Source organism: Coenobita brevimanus, chromosome 52 (genome assembly GCF_032717465.1).
Source record: "Coenobita brevimanus isolate Jiangsu-jjx chromosome 52, ASM3271746v2, whole genome shotgun sequence".
In the NCBI taxonomy this organism is placed as follows: Eukaryota; Metazoa; Arthropoda; class Malacostraca; order Decapoda; family Coenobitidae; genus Coenobita; species Coenobita brevimanus.
Window position 1 is genome coordinate 23,741,137 of NC_137005.1, and position 19,585 is coordinate 23,760,721.

Genomic DNA, 19,585 nt, shown 5'->3' on the forward strand with positions numbered 1-19,585 from the left:
ATAGATACTATATAGATAGATAGATAGAAAGGCTCTGGTGCTGCTTGTCATACATATTTTATTGACCATCAAATATATGCCCCAGTCGTGTCTCAATATACTGTACTCCCCCCCCTCCTCCTTCGGCATCCACACACTTGTTCCAGTGTTCCTGCCACTGATAAAAGTATCCCTGGAACTCCTCTTTCTTGATGCTCTTTAGGACACTCGTCATTTCAGGTTGGATATCTTCAGTCGTAACGAAACTATTTCTTTTCATTATATACTTGCTGTTCTGTAGAGAAAAAAATAAAAAATAAATAAACAGAAGCTGCAAAGAGAAAGTGCGATTGTTGGATTCTTTTTCTTTGCTGAAAATTGCTTGTGATGAGCACCATGAGGTTGAGCACATTAACATGGAGAAGCAGCCACTTACCAGTCCACAGCTTGTGCCATTCACGTTGCCATTCATTATCGGTGTATTTTTCAAGATGTTTGGGTAAAAATTTTTCAAGATTGAGTAAAAATTTTCAAGCTACTATATATTATTAAAAATAGTAAAAATATTCATTAACTTTTTTTTTTAATGCAAGAAAGAAGGAAGAAAAGGCCAGGAGCCCGCAAACCGTTCCTTCCAAGAAAAAAACAAAAACAATACAAAAGAGAGCCAAATTCAAGATCCGTTCATTTCGAGATGCCTGGACACTGTGTTTGAAAGACTGAAGATCATAGGAAGTAGGAAATACAGACAGAGGGAGACAGTTTCAGAGCTGATCTGTTGCATAAATGAAGGACTGGGAGTAACGGTTAACTCTTGCATTAGAGAGTTGGACAGAAAAGGGATGAGCATTTGTTGCTAGACGGGTGCTACGCACCCGCCGTAGAGGTGGAGGGATGCAAGCTGACAGTTCAGAGGATAAGTGACCATTGAAGTAGCGATAGAAAGGAGATAAAGATGCAACAGTGTGGCGAAGAGACAGGTTGAAGGGAGCCAGTAAGAGGAAGAGAGTTGATGAGACGAAAAGCTTTTGACTCTCCACCCTATTAAGAAGAGCTGTTTGTGGGGAGCCTCCCCACACATGAGATTTGTACTCTAAACAGGGGCGAATAAAATCCGTGTATAAAGTCAGCAACTGTGCAGCATATGTACTTCCTGGCTATTAAGTTAACTTCCCGCGAATTTTTGAATTTCTACAAGTGTTACATGACCATCAAATTTTGATACTGCTCAAGATACTATATCATATAGATTTGTTCTGCAAGGTACTTGATCAACAGAGGAGCAAGTTGAATGTGACAAATGGCTGAATAAGCAAAGGCTTCATTGTTTATGCATGATACTAGGCAGTCACCAAACTCAATATAATACTCAGTTCAGAGGTGCAGCAATTAAAATACATATAACTATAGATATAAATGAAACACGAAAAACTATTTTGAGTTTAACCGCTTCAGTACGCGAGCTTTTCCTTATCTGAACAAAATAATCGTGTTATGAAAAAGAAAAAAAAAACGTGAATGGCAGGCACAATAAACCTCGTCTGACAGCAATGATTTTGTTTATAAATATTGGCTCGTTTCTGCCATTTAGTGTCAGTGCACAATTAAAGTCTAAGGTAATGGTTCAATGTTTTCAAGTTACTCCGCCTTAAAATCCATGATCTTGCATTTGACCTTTCATGATCATTCAAGGTTAGAGGCCTTGGTGCCAAATGAAAGCCCCTATTACGAGTTTCTGTATGTTCATAACAGTAAATATCTCTTATCTTCAACCGTTTTCAAGTTATAGTCCTCTGAAAATCCGTGACCCTGATTTTGGCCTTTCAAGGTCACTCGATTACCTCCAAAATTTAAACACCTTCTTTTGGGACCAGTGCCCAGATTTCCTGAAAGTTTCATGTAATTTCATTCAGCCGTTTTTCTGTAATGTTGCTAACAAACAAAGAATCAAACAAACTCGGCCAAAAACAGTACCTCGTCAGACTCCGTCTGGAGGTAATTACCGTTAACTCACTGGGGCACGGTGGGATATATATTTACAAAAGAATGGATCAGAGATGGGCCGCCACACGCCACAGCAAGGAATGGGAGTGCTTATGCAGGCAGCCGTAGATGTCAGGGTTGGCAGTTTGGCGGCCAGTTTATAGTAGCAATACACATTTAAGTTATTTAAAACAAAATCATCAAATTAATTAGTTCTCTACAGTCCTATGAGTTATTGTTTCTGCTTAATTTAGCTAGTGATGTCGCAAGTGGAAAAAAAAAAAAGAGAAAAGGTACAAACAAAAATTAATGGGAACATTTGAAAACTTTTGCATCTTTTCAAGATTTTGATATTTTTTACATTTTTTTGTTTTAAGTCTTAAAGGTTGGGGTCCATTTTTCAAGGTCTGAAAAAATTTTCAAGCAGTAGCAACGCTGGTGTCATTTGTATCTCAGTGCCTCAGGCAAGCATTCCAAACCTTCCAGATAGAACGCTGCATTGAAACAATACATTTGGAGATAAATTTTGTGTGCAGAAACCACTTACAATTTTGACTGAGGAGCTTGTTTGGTTCTCGTTACATCGCTGTCTTTCACAAGGACTCTGTCTTTTGGTCTCTGGGTCGTATCCTGAACAGTTTAAGGATTTGAATTTCATAAATATCGGACTTTACTGATCTACCAGAAGGCCCGCCGACATGTCGTAAAAATACCCCCCCTAATACCAATACACCAGTCCTGTATGAGACAACCATAGCATGTATTCAGTATGGACGGTGGGTGTTAGCGCCCTAATGGTGACATGTAGAGGTGTATGGTATGTGGGAGGACTACTGGGCCTTGAAAGCAGGCTGTGAAGCCTATGCCCAGAGTCGGTCATATAAAAAAAAAATCCATAAAAAACATATTTGGTCATGCTGTGACCTTGGATATGAACGTTGGATCTGTTTCACATTGATCAGATGAACTGGAGGAAAACATAACGCGGTGCTTCATTTGGTCATACGAGTATATATAATTTATGTTCAAGAAAGCTGACAAATACTTTACCTGGCTTGCTGTTTACCTGTCAGTCACTTGTTTATCACAAAAACTATTTAGGGTCTTTTATAAATACATGTTCTCGCTTCCCATTTACCTGTGACTATGTTATTTATCATATGAAATGGTTAAGAATATTACAAACACTTAGCATGGCCTCCTGTATACCTGTCAGCTACCTATTCATTGCAAAAAATATAGTCACAGTCAATTACAAATACTTCCTATGAAAGCAACCGTAACAGTAATTAACTGTTATGGTGACTTCTCATTAAAAAATAGTTTTGACTTCTTACACTTTCCCTGGGCAACCATTTATCCTGTAACTTACTTGTTTGTCGTAGAAGATAGAATCTTTTTCAAATTCCCGAGAAATAAACTGTAATAATAGCTAATTGAAATTTAGAGTTATTTATTGTAAAAAAAAAAAAAAAAAAAAAAATGGCCTTCTGCAAACTTTTTAACCATGTGTTTATTATAAAATAGAAACTGGCTTGGGTCTTTTTCTAAAGCTTGCTGTGGCTCGTATTTATCTGCCAATAATTATTTTTTTTGTAGAAATAAGCTACGTTCCCTTACACCACATGGGAGATTGCATACCACTGATTCATTTATCGTAAAAAATAGCTAGAATCTTTTATTAATATTTGGCGTGTCCTCCTGTTTACTGTTACTTACGCCACACACTGACACGCCGCCATCACCATTATTGCAGCCATCACATTTGGGTGCACATTCGATAGCAATCACCCGCAGGCCACTTCCCTCCCACACAGTAAGGTATCGCATGTTTTACTGTACGGCCGTGTATCGTATTGTTACGTCCCCGTCCCACAGTGCCACAGGCTCCAACAGCAGTAGTTCAGTATACGAAGGATGATGACCAGTTAGTTGTTCTTCTTATGGTCAGCCTTTCGGTGTGCAATGAGATCAGCTCAGTCGTTTTAAATAAACGCTGACTTCTAAAGTTCACTGTCTTTGTTTTCCAAATATTTACAGTTAATGTTCATCAACTTCACTAATTTCACAAATACCGGAGTTATATAATGTGCACTGACACTGAACTAAACTTGAACCGAACTGAAACAAAACTGACTGCCCTAGACTCTTCCACCTCCTTTAATAGCCTACCCTATGTTTCCAGAATTCTAGTACCAGCGACTGTGTAAGCAACCTCGCGTCACCAGCCAGGGCTGTTTTCGTACCAAGCCAGCCATGTTTTTTGAAGCTGGGGTGTTTTCGTGGGCTTACCAGGTTCCACAGCGTCTCTTGCTCGCCTGTTTTTTTCTGAAAATGGTGCGATACTCTTCCCTTTTACGGGCATTTTAACTACTGTACTTCACTTAGATGAGTGTATTCTTGCTACCATCATACAATCTTATTCAGTTTCGGAAAGACCTCACCTCCTGTTCGAAAAGTCTCTCCCAAACAGAGTAAATTCGTCTGAAGGCAGCAAGAAAAAATATAATGAATATTACATCACTGGACTGAAAGGGTTAGGCAAACTATATCGACATTAAACAAAAAAACACGATGGCTTAGATGTTTGTCTATCGCCAACACGAGGGTCATTAAGGTAGACAGTCAGTGTTTGCTGCCAGTCCCATAGATAAAAATATAAGTGAATATTAATCCCTTTATTCCGATGACGTGTTTTTATTCTTGCGATCGTCCGTTAATGCTAATATGATTTTGATATGTTTTCGAACTAGAAAGTGTTATACTTAGCCTCCATTCATCCCTTAACTACAAAAGTTCTCCTGTAAGAAGAAAAATTTGTCCAGAGGTGTCCAGAAAAAACAGGAAATGCTTCGTCAGACTGAAAGAGCTAAACCTTCCACTTCAGTATTCAGACTTCGATACTTCACTCTCACTAACCTCCAGCCGATTTTACTCAGCATAAAGAAGCCACACGTAACGAAAAAGTTAAATCTTACCATTTAATGCAGCACTGAAAACCTCTACAGTAATCTGTGTAACACCTGTAATTAGTGTGTGATTATCAGTCTGCATCCAGTATTACTGAGTAAAGTCAACAACGAAAAATGAGGTCAGACATGTCCTGTCATCAACACGTATAAACTCATAAAATTGCCGTCAAAAATAGGGGGCCCACCCACACTTTCGCGCACTCACTATTGAAATCTTAAGTATGTTGACGTCTATTTTTACGGTATTAAATTCTTGTTACCTCCAGGCGACTTCATTTCGTTTGGAAGAATTTTTTCACTGGAGGGATCAGATACAGCCTTCATTCATTCCATTACCACTAGGACACTCATTTAACTCACCATATTATCCAGTAGTAGCAACAACAAACACAAAAAAGACGTTCTCATATGGAAAGAATTTTAAATAGCAGCCCTCAGAGGTAGTATTACTATTGGTTCCATTCTATATTCTACAATTTTTATGTGTTACCACCTCCCATCTCACCTGCATCGTCCAACTAAAAAAAAAAAAAAAAAATACAGGCGCTATCAACTCCGCGACCGAAATTATTTGGCACGGGATCGACAGGTAGCATTTTCCTGCCGCTGGTGTAATGAAAAAGTATATAAAGTGATGGTGTGTCAGAGGGTTCGAGGTGCAATAATGGCGGTGGAACTCGCTGGCGGTTCACTGACCCCTTTTTGGCAGCTATAAGTGTTGATGTGAAAGGTTTGTGTTTTGACGTAGTTAGTTGTTCGGGTGGATGGTTTGTGTGATGGTAATTGGAAATTTGGGTGATAGAGTGAATGGTTCAGGTGATGAGGAGGATGGTTTGGATGATGAGGGGGAGGGATGGCTGTTTAAGTGTAAAACTGTCACTGTGGGGCAAGGGATAGTAAGCTGAAAGAATGTTATTTAGGTGGATGGTTCAGTGTTGCTGTGGATGATCTAGGTCAAAGGTCGGCAACCTGCAGCTCATGAGCCGCATGCGGCTCTTTTAGGACACTTTTGTGGCTCCAGGAGCTTCATAAATAATCATTTCTTCTTTCAGAACGAAGACATCATTTTAACACATGCAAGTCAACATTAGATTTTTAATTCAACTTTGAAAAGATCTATAGGCATCATTCGTTATGATTTCTAGAAATGCAAGCCATATGTCTTTCCTCAGATGAACTTACTGTGAATGTAAGTAGATCGAACAATATCACCATAATGTTTTGTTTAGATTTAAAAGTACTGTAGATTTCGATTTATGAGACAGTTTTTTGTATTGCGGCTCCATGAGTACTTCATTTTTATGAAACTTTAAAATAAATGGCTCTTCTAGCTTTAAGGGTTGCTGCCTCTGATTTAGATGTTGTGGTGGATAGTTCAGGTACTTGGGTGGATTTTTCAGGTGCTGAGGTGGATGGTTCAGGTGTTCAGATCGGTGGCTCAGATGTTGAGATGGTTGGGTTAATTACTTAACCGGATGGTTTAAGTACTGAAGTGTATGGTTCAGGTGGATGACATAGGAGCTAAGATGGATGGTTCAGGTGCTGAGGTGGATGGCTTAGGGGATGGCTCACATGTTGAGGTGGATGGTTGATGTGGATGGTTTGGGTGTTAAGGCAGATGGTTCAGATGGATATTTCAAGAGAATGGCTGTCGTGTTGAGGTGGATGATTAAGTCAATCATCCATAGTTCAGGTAATGAAGTAAGGTGACTGATGTGGGTGGTGAGGTGAATGGTTGTTCATGCGGATGCTTCAGGTGATGATTTCGGTTGGTCATTCGGGTGATGTAGCTGATGGTTCAGGGGTTGAAGTGGATGGTTTATTGGTTTAAGTGGTTGGTTCAGGATGATTGTTCGTTCATATGAAGTGGGTTGCAATTTAGGTGTAGAGTTAGATTGTAATGGTTGGTAGTTCAGGTGTAGGTTAAACTGGGAGGAATTTAGGTGGATGGTTCAGTGTTGTTATGGATGGTTTGAGTGTCGGAGGTGAATGATTGTCCAGGTGATGATGACTTTGGTTGGTCGTTTTGGTGCTTAGGCGTTTAAGTCTAGTCTGAATGAGGTGAATGGTTTTAGTAAGGATTCCCGTGGTTGTTTGTGTGCACGTGGATGGTTCAGGTGCTGGGATGGTTCGTTCAGGTTTTCGGATGGATGGATCAGGTGTCGAAGTGGATGGATCAGGTGTTGATATGGATGGTTCAGGTGTTAAGGTGGATGGATCAGGTGATCAGGTGGATGGTTCAGGTGTTGGAGTGGGTGGATCAGGTGTTAGGGTGGATAGTTCATGTAGTGTTGTTACTGGGGAGGAGGTGACGATGATCAAAGTTTGGCCGTGTGAGAAAATGTAAGTATGGCAAGTAGATATCAATAAATATATGTATAAGTGGTGAATAAATGCAAGTAAATAAAATCATAGCCTATGTGTTGAATAATTATAAGATTATTTTTAGTATGGTAAGTAAAGTTAAGTAAAGAAATACGGGTTTGATCAGTAAAATCATGTGTGGTTCAGAGAAGGGGGTCAGGCTTAACAGAGAGGAGTAGAGTGGCGTAGCGATCAAAGTTTGGCATGTGCAAGTAAATACAAGTGTTGTTGGGGGTAATGATGCGTGGAGGTGTGGCCATAATGCGCAAAGTAGCTGGTCATGAGGTGCAGCGGGTCGGCCATGCTATTGAAAGTCCGGTAATGAGGCCTAATTGTACGGTAATGAGCAGGGCGGCCTGGAAGTGATGATAGCCAACACTGTAATGTTTGTGAGCACAGTTCAACCACGAGCTGACGAGGAAACACTGTGGAAATGATGACAATGATTCGGTGGGCCGAACTATTCGCAAGGAATTAGAGATGTTATGTGTGACGCTTTAAAATAACGCCAAAATTCGAAATTAATGAAGCGGTACATCCCTGAAAGTCATCATCATAACCATCACGATCATCATACTCATGTTCCACCTCCTCATCCTAACCTTACCCATACAATAGTAATTGTACCCCGTAGTGTACAGAGAGACGCTATGGTTTGGGAGGCATGCTGCAGGCACCTAAAAAGCACATCAGAGCTCGTGAACTCTCTATCAATGTCACCGGGCCACCTTTGCTTGTACAACTTTTCACACTTAAACACACACACACACACACACACACACACACACACACACACACACACACACACACGCACACACACACACACACACACACACACACACACACACACACACACACACACACACACATGATACGTGCATGGTGAAGGCAAAGGTCACTGAATTTCGAGGTTCTAGGCCTCCAACTCCATACAGTAAAAGTTGTGAATGCAGTACCTCGATTATTATGCAACCCTTTGTTGAGTCGTTTTCTGATTTTTAAATGAGCATTTCTTACATGTGTTTGTTGCTGATTTCCCATGAGATGAATACTGCCTCCTACTATTTATTAGAAACGATTCTCTTTATAATAATAATAATGATATACGGTATTTACCGGTATTTGTAACTGATTTATATCAGCGTGTAGGTGTGGTTACTGATTCCTCCTCCATCTTCACTTTTATTTTCATTTTTCTTCACCATTATTCCTCCATTTCCATATCCACACAGAGGTAAAGGGAAAACCTACCAATCTTCAAGGTTCTTGATCCATTCCCGCCATACACACTTTTGACACAGCAGTCTATGGATGCCGTATCTGAGTAACCAAACCGCCTTTGGTTGTACCACTGTACACTGATAAAAACCATCACCTATGGCAGTGTTGAAAAGGACTGGCAATGATTTAACCAGACAGCTCTATTCCTCGTCAATACAAACGTCCTTCGACTGCCTTCTTATCCCCCCAAAAGAGAATGGTGGATTGCAGGAGAAGGACAACTTCAGCCTGCAATCTGTTGTGTTCAGGTTTCATGGGACGACAGCAATACACTAGGCGTATGGCATAGATCAAGGTTATTGATTTCATTTTGTTTTTTATGTTCCCAATCCTCTCCCTCCAGCATCCTTCCCCCCAGAGTACCCAGGCTGCCAGTACGTTTTGATGTGTAACCTTACACAGTATGTCTGTGACAAAAACATAAATGGGCATACCTGAATAATAACGTGTCAGAAAAGAAAATGACTAAAACCAACACTTAATAATACCTCACTGATTTATGCCAGTATCTGTCATTTCCATACCTCTGAATTAATACAGTATGTGTGAGCAACAGGATCCTTTATTTATTTATTTATTTATTTCTTTTACCAGTTCCCCCTACATCAGAGCTGGAGGATCTTACATCTCATTAGCAACTGTAACTTAGCCTTCTCCTATTCTGCTATTTTACAAACCTAATGTCCCTAGAGTATAAGTTCAGCCAAATGATTATAAGACTCTAGGTCCTCCTCTTTCTACACTCCTACCCATATAGCAGCTTATGGACTGGCCGGTCTTTGCGACCATTCAGCCTATGGTTGTCTTAATTTACATAGGTACATATTAGGCCCATGGTAAATACCCTGGCAAACCTACAGCCTACTGCTTTTCTGGAATCCAGAAACCAAATCCCCCCCCCCCCACACACACACACATCATATATTGTGGAAGTCTTATCTTATCTATTTCAGTTTAGGACTATGGTAAGAACATAGTCTTTTTATTATAAAGGTCTGATGCGGTATGCTATCCAATGAAATACCGATCAGGAGCTGCGCTGTTCGACAGTCGATAAAGGGGATTGAGTCTAGTTCGGGTGACTTTGATAAAGGAACAGGAAAAGAAAATACGAAAGCAGGGGAACTAGGCTATCTTTAGTCCGCAATAAAAAGGGCTACTTACATTTATCTCGGATAAATCACTTCAGAATAATGGTAGGCACAGGATGAGAGGTGAAACAGTGTGGTTATTGAAAGTTAATAATTCTCAATTAAAACACAAAAAACTATGTACCCCTTCAGCCCACACACGTCATTTATATTCTTTTCTTGCTACGTCCAGACGATTATATTCAGCTTAGGAGAGACTTTCAAACTGGTTGTTTAGGTATTTCCTTGACAGGAGCCTCGTGGTCCTATCAAGCAGCTCAGCACTTGTCCAGACTACGTCTGTCTCTGAAGCATCCTTTATTTTCGAGCAAGTGCTTTGGAGCCCTCCCTGGCAACAAAGCATCTGCAAAAATGAGAGACTTTTCTGAACGGCAACTATCACTACCACCATCACAGCAACTACCATCACTGCCATTACCATCATCACAGCTACCACCACCACTACCACCACCATTATGACAGCTACCACTACAGCTGCTACCACTGGCACCACCATCATCACAACTACCAACATCACTACCACCATAATCATCACAACTACGACCACCACCACCACTGCCACTGCCATCACCACCACTACAGCTACCACCACCACCACCACCACCATCGCCGCTGTCATCACCATTACCACCGCCGCTGTCAACACCACCACCACAGGTTCCACCACCGGTACCACCACCATCATCATCATCACAGCTACCACTATCACCACCACAAAAATCATAACAATCAATATCACATCTAACTATGGGAAAGAATGCACTGTCTGCTTTGACGGCTTCACAAATCTTACCCGGTCAACCAAGGTAGCTGAACAGAACAGCCACACATGATCCAAATGTCTCTGCAGACATAGTGTTTGATTTCAACTCATCAGTCACAGGCAATTAATGCTCCATTTTAGCAAATCGTAACAACAAGTCACGATTAATCAGTAGGCTGAAGGACCAGCTGACATCTGAAGGCGTTGCTTGCAGTCAGAGTCAGGCTGAGCCTGACTACTTAATTAGTAGCACAACATTGGGATTCGCTGGGAATATCATACGACATGTTGTACTTTTTGCAAAGGATACAGATTTGCTCGTCATGTTAGCTGATAGGGTCACAACAGACAATAGCTACATGTAGAATGCTCGAGATTTTGTTTATGGCATACACAGCATCCAGCAGGCAATGCATCCACACAGACGACAACACATATTAATAGCACACACTATCACCGGATGTGATACAGTCTCTGCCTTGTATGGCACTAGCAAAAAGTAGGCCATGACAGTCTTGGAAAGCGAGGATTGGAGGACGTTGATTGCGTTTGAGATGAGAAATTCCAGCCATGAAGAAGTAGCCAGAGTAGGGGAAATATTCTTACTGAATTTATATGATGCCAATCCGACATGTACAGCACTTGATAAGCTGAAATTTGTGCAAATCATGCAGAGGATGAGCATAGCATCCAGCAGCTTCCAACATCAGCGCCAACCTCCCACATCCACGGCTGCAAATACCACTCATATCGAGCCTACTTCGCAATTCAGGAGTGATTTGGCAACGTTGAGGATCAAAATCCCACTGACTGGTGTTGGGAGTTTCAAGGTGGAATGCTCAATCCCATTTTGACTGACAGACCAGTAGCAAAAGAGCATGTTCTTCTCATTGTGTTATGTGGGTGAAAACAAATAAGCCTATGTGAGGCGAGATGAAAATGTCAGAAAACAGGACTCTACTGTACGATGTGTTCATCGTGTATTTGCCAGTCTTGTGCTAAGTCATGCCCACCTAATGGAGAAGATATTGAGTCCCCATTATATAACTGTGACCATAACTAGTTATGATACTAAAAAAAAAATGTTTTATGTAGAAGTAGTTCAATAACTGCTGCTGGCAAAAGTTAGTGCTGGTTGTTGACTGTATATGTGTTGAATTTACCATTTTGTTAAAAACAGTACATTTCCTTGATCATATCTTGAACACACACCAGTATATCATTGAAATAATAGTAAAAATGGTTTTCGTATACCCCAAAACCCTTGAAAAGTGGTATTACATGACCATTTGTGGCTTCTGGTTACAAAGCTATATACTGTAAGCGTCCCATGCCGTTGGCGGCCATCTTGGATCTTCGTTCCGCACTGATAGATCATTCGGAATGTTCAGAATGTTTGTGGATTTCGACTTAGCATGTTTCCAAGTAGCTTTCCTGAGAATATCAGCTTTCTCGAATTTTTTTCCAGGTTCCTTTCGATTTTGAGCTAATGCTCCTGGTCTATAAAATTAAGAACAAACAGGAAAATGATGTCGCCGCATTCAGGGGATTAATCCTTTCATATCATGTGTGTCATATGTATATTATTCTTGCAATACCTCAGAGGGCAAAAATGCTGAGATCAGGAGAGCCTCCTGGTACTGAAGGGATTAATGAAGGCTGCATCTAACGCCCTCAATTCAGACATTGGCGTCTAAGCTAAATATAATAAAGTGAGACAGGGAATACGATAAAAAATTAAGATGCCACCATTTTGAAAGGGTCAATGGCGTAGAGGAGTAAAGGTCTTCAAAAAACATAAAGATACTAAATGTTAATGAAAGCCAAGGCGATACCATAATCTCTCTCCTAACCTGACCTGACCAGAGAGACAAACACGCAAGCGGCCAATCAATCTTCTCAACCCCCTCACGCCACGGGAAAGGGCCCCAAATGAACAAGCCTCACACGTTAATGATGAAAACAGCCCAAGCCTATCCATTAATGACCAAGGATAGGGAGAAAAGAAAAAAAGAAAATGGAAACCTGAAAACGAGAGCGACATTCTGGGAAACTGGGAAAACAATCGGGCAGAAAGGTAGATTGGGAGTTCGCAAAAATGGTGATCCGTCAAGCACACAAAATACCCGGAAGGAGAGAGGAACGCCGAGCGAAAGAAAAAGTAAAACAGCAGGAGCGAAACTGAAAACGGTAAAAGGTTTGGAGAGAAAAAATGTGAAGTGTTGAGGGAGTAAGGAATGGAAAGAAGAGGTCGACTGAGCTGGAAAAAAGGTGAGGTAGCATTAGGAGTCGCCTAGAGTCTAGGCAGTTGCTAGGCCCTAGACTGGAACAGCCTGGAGTAGATGTGGCGTAGTCTACTAGTGGTTGTGAAAACACTAAAAAGTGGGTTAAGCTGGAGGGAAGAAAATCTAGAAATGAGGTAGCTTAGACAAAAAGCACCCTGTATCAGGGGTAACTTACAATAAAGGTACCCTAGATCAGAAGTAGACTACTCTACTGTAGGTGTAGCCTAGACTATAGGTAAAACAGACTGGATGTAGAATAGATTGAAGACAGACTGTAGAATAGGGAACCAAGACAAGGGGAAGCCAGGATTAACATCCCACAATGGAGGTAGCCTTGACTAAAAGCATCCCGCAACGGAGGTAGCCTTGACTAAAAGCATCTCGCAACGGAGGTAGCCTTCACTAGAAGCATCTCGCAGTGGAGGTAGCCTTGACTAGAAGCACCCCATAGTGGAGGTAGCCTTGACTAGGACCATCCCACAGTGGAGTTAGCTTAGACCAGATGTAACAGAGCTCAAAGGTACCCTAGACTACAGATTACCTAGACTGTCGGTTGTATACAGTAGACTAGAGATAGCCTATACTGATAAGCCTAGACTAGAAGTATCCTTCACTAGAAGTAGAACAGATCAAACATGGTGTAAATTAGAGATATCCTTCACAAGATGTAGCCATGACTGGAGGTAACCAAGTCTGGAGGTGGCGTACTGTAAACCGGAGGTAGCATTCATTGGATGTAGCCTACAATGGAAATACCATAATCTGTAGGTAGCCTCCTGCCGACGGAAGGTAGCGTTACCAAGGTGTAATATAGATTGGGGGTAGTGTTATCTAAAGGAAAAATAGCATGGAGGTAACCTAGGGTGGAGGTAGCCTTAAACAGAGACGGACCTGACTAGAGGTACCAGGTAGCCTTGACTAGTGGTAGCCTAAACTAGATGTAGCCAAGTCTGAAGGAAACCTAGACCGGAGGTAATCAAGACTGGGAGTAACTCACAATGGAGGTAGCCTGGACTAGAGTTAGACTAGACTGGAGAAAACCTAGACTATAAGTAGTCTAGAAAAGAGGTAGCTTAGCCTGGAGGTAGCCTAGACTGGAAGTAGCCTAGTTTAGTGTTAAACGAAACAAGCCGTAGCCTAGACTGGAAGTGAAGCAGGTTAGTTGGGTGGCTAGTCTGCATGAGATAGTCTAGACTAAATGTAAGGTAACCAAGGCTAGAAGTGAAACATCCTAGAAGTGAGATAGCCTAGACGAGTTGTGAGGTAGCCTAGAGTTAAGACAGCCTATATTTAACGTTATCTTAGACCAGATAAAATAAACTTGGCTAGATGGGCAGTGCACTAGACTTGTGGTTGGTTGCATAGATTTCATGGTAAGCAGACTAGAATAAGAGGACGTAGCCCAAACATGAAATTGGGTAGCGTAGGCCACAAGTGAGGCCAGACTAAGGCGAGGCATCTTAAGCAAGAAATACGGTAGCGAAGGCTAAAAGTAGGAGAAGGTAGACTATAGGCGTGGTGGCTGATCTGTGAAGAAATAAATAATATGGAAGTGGACAGCTAAAAATCCTTTGATGGGACAGCTTATAGACAATGTTATATACTCGTACTGTACATGGGAAGTAATCAGGTGATGAGGTAGCCTAGTAGTGAGGTAGTCTGTTGTGTGAGAGAGTCTAACGACGAAATAGTCTAGTGCTGAGGTAGTCTAGTGATGAGGTAGTATAGTGGTGAGAGAGTCTAGTGGTGAGATAGTATGTAGTGAGGTAATCTCGTGAAGAGATAGTCTGTGGTGAGGTAGTCTCGTGGTGAGGCAGTCTAATGATGAGGTAGTGTGCAATCAGGTAGTCTAGTGGTGAGGTAGTCTAGTGATGAGGTAGTTTAGTGGTGAGGTAGTGCAGTGGTGAGGTAGTCTAGTGGTGAGAAACTATAATGGTGAGGTAGTCTGTGGTGAGGCAATGGAGAGATAGTCTAGTAATGAGGAAGTATAGTGGTGAGGTAGTCTGTGGAGCTAGTCAGGTGGTGAGGTAGCCTAGAGGTAAAGTAGTCTTTGGTGATGTAGTCTGTGGTGAGGAAGTTTGTGGTGAAGTAGTCTAGTGGTGAGGTACTGGTGAGGGAGCTTAGTGGTGAGGTAATGGTGAGGTAGTCTAGAGGTAAAGTATCTCTAGGGGTGAGGTGTTCTAGTGGTGAAGTAGTCTTGTGGTGAGATAGCCTAGTGGTGATGAATTCCAGTGTGAGAAGAGTCTAGTGGTGAGGTAGTCTGTGGTGTGGCAGCCTAGAAATGAGGTGGTCTGTGGTAAGGCAATCTAGGCCAGAGTTAAGGAAGCTTGGAGTTAAGGTAGTCCAAATATAAATCAATTTAAACATGAGGTTATCTAAAGCTAAGGTAGCCTAGAATATTTAGTGAACAGGCAACGTAGACTAGAAGTAAGGTAGTCTAGAAGGTAATGTTGAGATAGTCCCGCGTTGAGGTACTTAGTGGTATTCTAAAAGTGTGACAGTCCAAAGATCAAGTAATGTAGAAGAAAGAGAGTCTAGAAAAAGGTATTTTTAGTATTAGGTAATTTAAACTTAAGGTGTTCCAGAGCCAAAGCGATATAGAAAGAATCTTGAAATATAGTAGTCTAGGGCAATGTGCTGGTAATCTACAGATACAGATGTCTAGACGAGAGGTGGACTAGAAATAACGCAGTTTTCTGTAGTAGAAGGACAACCTTTAGTAAATAATTACATGTGTGTGTGTGTGTGAGAGAGAGAGAGAGAGAGAGAGAGAGAGAGAGAGAGAGAGAGAGAGAGAGAGAGAGAGAGAGAGAGAGAGAGAGAGAGAATTATGATATGAAACAGAAGAAGGAGGAGGAGAAGGAGCAAGATCACGAAGAAGAATCGAGAGTGAAGAAAATGTTGACAGTAGTGGTGAAAAGGAAAGGAGGAAAAGGGGGAGGAGGCGAGGAATAGCAAGGTGACAACGAGATAAGGAGAGGGGGATGGGGGTCAGAGGAGATGTGGGATCGAGAAGTGGGTAGGGAGGGAGGGGGGGTTTCATTACCAGATCCTTCATTACTGTGTTTGTGAGAGCAATGCCACAGTCCCCACCCACTACCACCGGGAAGCCCTACCTTGACTGTTATTATAGGGACCAGGTGTGTCTCGGCCTTACCTACCTGCCTTTCTGACATCACCGGTCATTATTATACTTGTCCCCTCCAAAACAGTTATTCTTACATCGTTATTTGTAAATGATTCTTCTCACAAGTTTGCTTACCCCTTCAGTCCAATGGCGTGTTTATTCTCGCTACCTTCAGAGGCTGTATTTAGTTTAGAACATGACTAGTGTACCAAAGGAATTATTGTAAGCTGTATCTGTCACGTCCAGTTCTAAAATAATCTCACCTGAACCACTTAAAGTAGCCTGGATGTAGTAATAATAAAGTAAATTATGTTATCAGACTGAACGAGTTTATATTTGCCACTTCCTGCCAGTAATATTTTGTTGTTCGCCTCTTACTGCCCTCACACTCTTAATTCTTGTTTGCTTTTTCACCCTTCATTCTCATCCATGATCATTCTTTGTCTCTTTGCCTTCACACTAACTAACTTTCCCACCCATAATTATTTTATATGATTATTTTTGATTGTCGCCTCCTTGCGTTCCTGAGAAATGGATAGCAGAGCGTTTGTGTTGGCGATATTCATGGCATTATTCACCCTAAGCCCACTCTTGTGAGGGAGTGAAAGTACATCGTGATCCTTTCTCATCCTCTTTATCATCATCATCATCATCTCTACTTCCTCCTCCTCATCATCATCATCATCATTATCAACATCCCCATCCTCATCATAACCATCACCATTCGTTTCTGGACCATCATTATCATGACTATCATCATCGTCATCAGATCACCTGCTTAACAGCATCATCCCTCTCCTCCCCATCCTGCCCCTCCTCCTCCTCCTCCTTCTCCTCGGCTTCCTTCATCTTCATGCCACCATCGTCATCATAATTTTATATCTGTTATCATAGCTGGGATCGGTAGGGGTCAGACGAGAAAAGAGAAAACATAAAAAAAAAGTAAAAAAAAAGGTAAAGACATACAAAAGCTGGAAAAGAATATGACAAAATTATTCCGGCATATTGACATGAAAATTTTTAGCCTGTTGTGACTGCTGAAATCATATTGTACTTAGCATTTTTTTCTCGGCAAAGATTACATTATGCAACAAAAGCCAATTGGTGTGAAAGAATGTCTTCATTTTTACTGTAGAATTTTATCTTACACTTTCTTCTTCTTCTTCTTCTTATTATTATTATTATTATTGTTGTTGTTGTTGTCGTCGTCGTCGTCATTGTTGTTGACGTCGTTGTGTTGTAGCTGATGTTATTCTTGTAGTTGTTGTTGTTGCTGTTGTTGTTGTTTTGCTTGTTGTTCATGTAGGTATGGATGTGGCAAAAATTCGTCAACAATTAAGGTCCAGCATACCTATGCGCAGCACATGTCGTCCCACAAACTTTCATTTCACTACTTGGGGACTCAAGCCCACCGAGTATACTTCTCTTAAATGCATGTTGTGGCTGTTTCACACAGAACTAGTGTGATACTATTACCTATGTTTTATGCTGCATTAAGACTGTTTTAGATGATGATGATGATCATGATGATGATGGTGATGATGATGATGAACGAAACTGAAATCTCTGAACTGTTCCCTACCCTAACCTAGAATCGACCTTGCACAATAGTTCAAACAAAAGCCGGTTGTGGTGGGAGAGCAGTATATTGACTATTTATTATTGCCATAAGATGTCATGACCATTAACTACTGAGCACCTGTTAGTGTTCCAAGCGACAGATGAACCATTAATAACGCTGCTGGTATAACAATGTACTGTAGCTTCTCAGCCTGATTTGGTTTATGGCGAAGGGTACAGAAAATTATTCAAGTTAAAACAGCTATTGAAAAAGAATTTTACAGATGAAGCCAATTATTGAGAAAATCATATAGACTCCGTATTTATTTCAGCATACCAGGAGATATTCTTTCGTAAACTGATTACTGAGTGCTCGTTATTACTGCAATTTACATTGCCCAACCGTTAGAAAGGAATGGCGCGGCGTGGTGGAATGTGGAAGTAGAATGAACATTGAGAAACAAAATAACGTAGTGAATGAAGGATACAAAGGAGTGGATGAAAGACTGAAATTCAGGTTTAAAAAAAAAAAGGGGGATATAGGCTATGATAAAAACAGGACATTACGTAACGTGACTGGCAGAAAGAAAAGTAGGAAACGGATTTTGAAAGAAAACTGAACACAGACAAAACAATAATAAAAAAAAAATGCTTATGTACAGACATATGAATGCATGAATTTATGTATCTGTCTGTCAGTCGCACTGCCAACCTGTCTGTCTGTCTTTGCGTGTCTGTTTGTCTGGGGGAAGGGTACGAGGGAGAGATCAGAACAAGAGTTGTTCAGAGAGCGGTTAAGACTGCGTTGCTGTAATCCTTGACAACAATGAATAGATTTTAAGGGTGATTCAGGATTTTAAGAATGACTCTGATGGCCAAGGTCTAAAAGTCAATGTACACAAAACAATGGGTATGAGTGGAAAGAGACTGGTGTGATGTGCTGATGAATGGGAATGCTGAAGTCATACAAGTGTTCAAGTACCTTCTAAGACATGCCATGTCAGAAAAGAGAGGTAAATGTTTAAAATAAGTGGAGAGTGACTCAAGGATATAAAATGGCTGCTGTTATGAAGACTTAGACGGAGAATGGAGACAAGAGTACTGGCGGTGCAGGAAGACTATATGATGGTGTGTCAGTGCTAACAGTAATGTGCGGGTGGCAGACATTGGGAATGGCATATGTGATGAGACAGACAGACAGACAGACAGACAGAGACAGAGAGCAGTAGAAAACGGACCGGTATGGAATGTACTTGATTCTCATAGATGGCATACGATTAGAAACCTACTGTCCTGCGAACGACGCGCAGTAATTAAGATCAAATGATTGAAGAGAGTTTGCTTGTACGTCACAATCACCTAAGAAGAATGAATTTGGAAAACTTATGAAAAACGGTATGAATGAGTGAAGCTTAGGGGGAGGGAAGGCGAGAAACCATGAAGAGGGTGGATGTTCAATGATGTGAATAAATTATTTAACAAAAGAAAAAAAAGATGAAGTATGGATGGAGATACAGGCGACAAACCTTAGGTCTATACCTCTAAACTTCACAATCCACGGAGTGATTTCAGTCTAAAAGGCAAAAGGAGCGTATCTTTGTTGAGACTGGAGACTAGAATCTCCATGGCCTGAATGATGAGTGAACCGCAGAACGCATTTACTGTGTATTTGTTGAGCCTTCGTGCTTCCCCATTTCTCTGTTCTTCTGCGACATGTATTGAGGGGTAATAAGCAGTGTTGCCAAGCAGAAATCTTCAAAAGCGCTAAGCTCAGCTTTAAAATGCGCTAAACTATAGGTAAACAGTTCTAATTTTCGCGGTAAATTGGACTTCAAAACGCGCTAGATATAGAATAAAATCTATTATTTTTTGGCGCTAAAATATTATGAAAAGCACTAAATCTAGCGCCAAAAGCGCTAAGTTGGCAACTCTGGTAATAAGGTTGTGATGATGATTATGGTTATTATTATCATCATTGATATTATTATTATATTTATTATTATTATTATTATTATTATTATCTATATACCTGGGCTGCCTTTTCCAAAGAAAGGGAGGTAGCCGAGACAGGACGACACACTCCCAATTTACTCATCTAAATACAAACAAATTTATTCGTA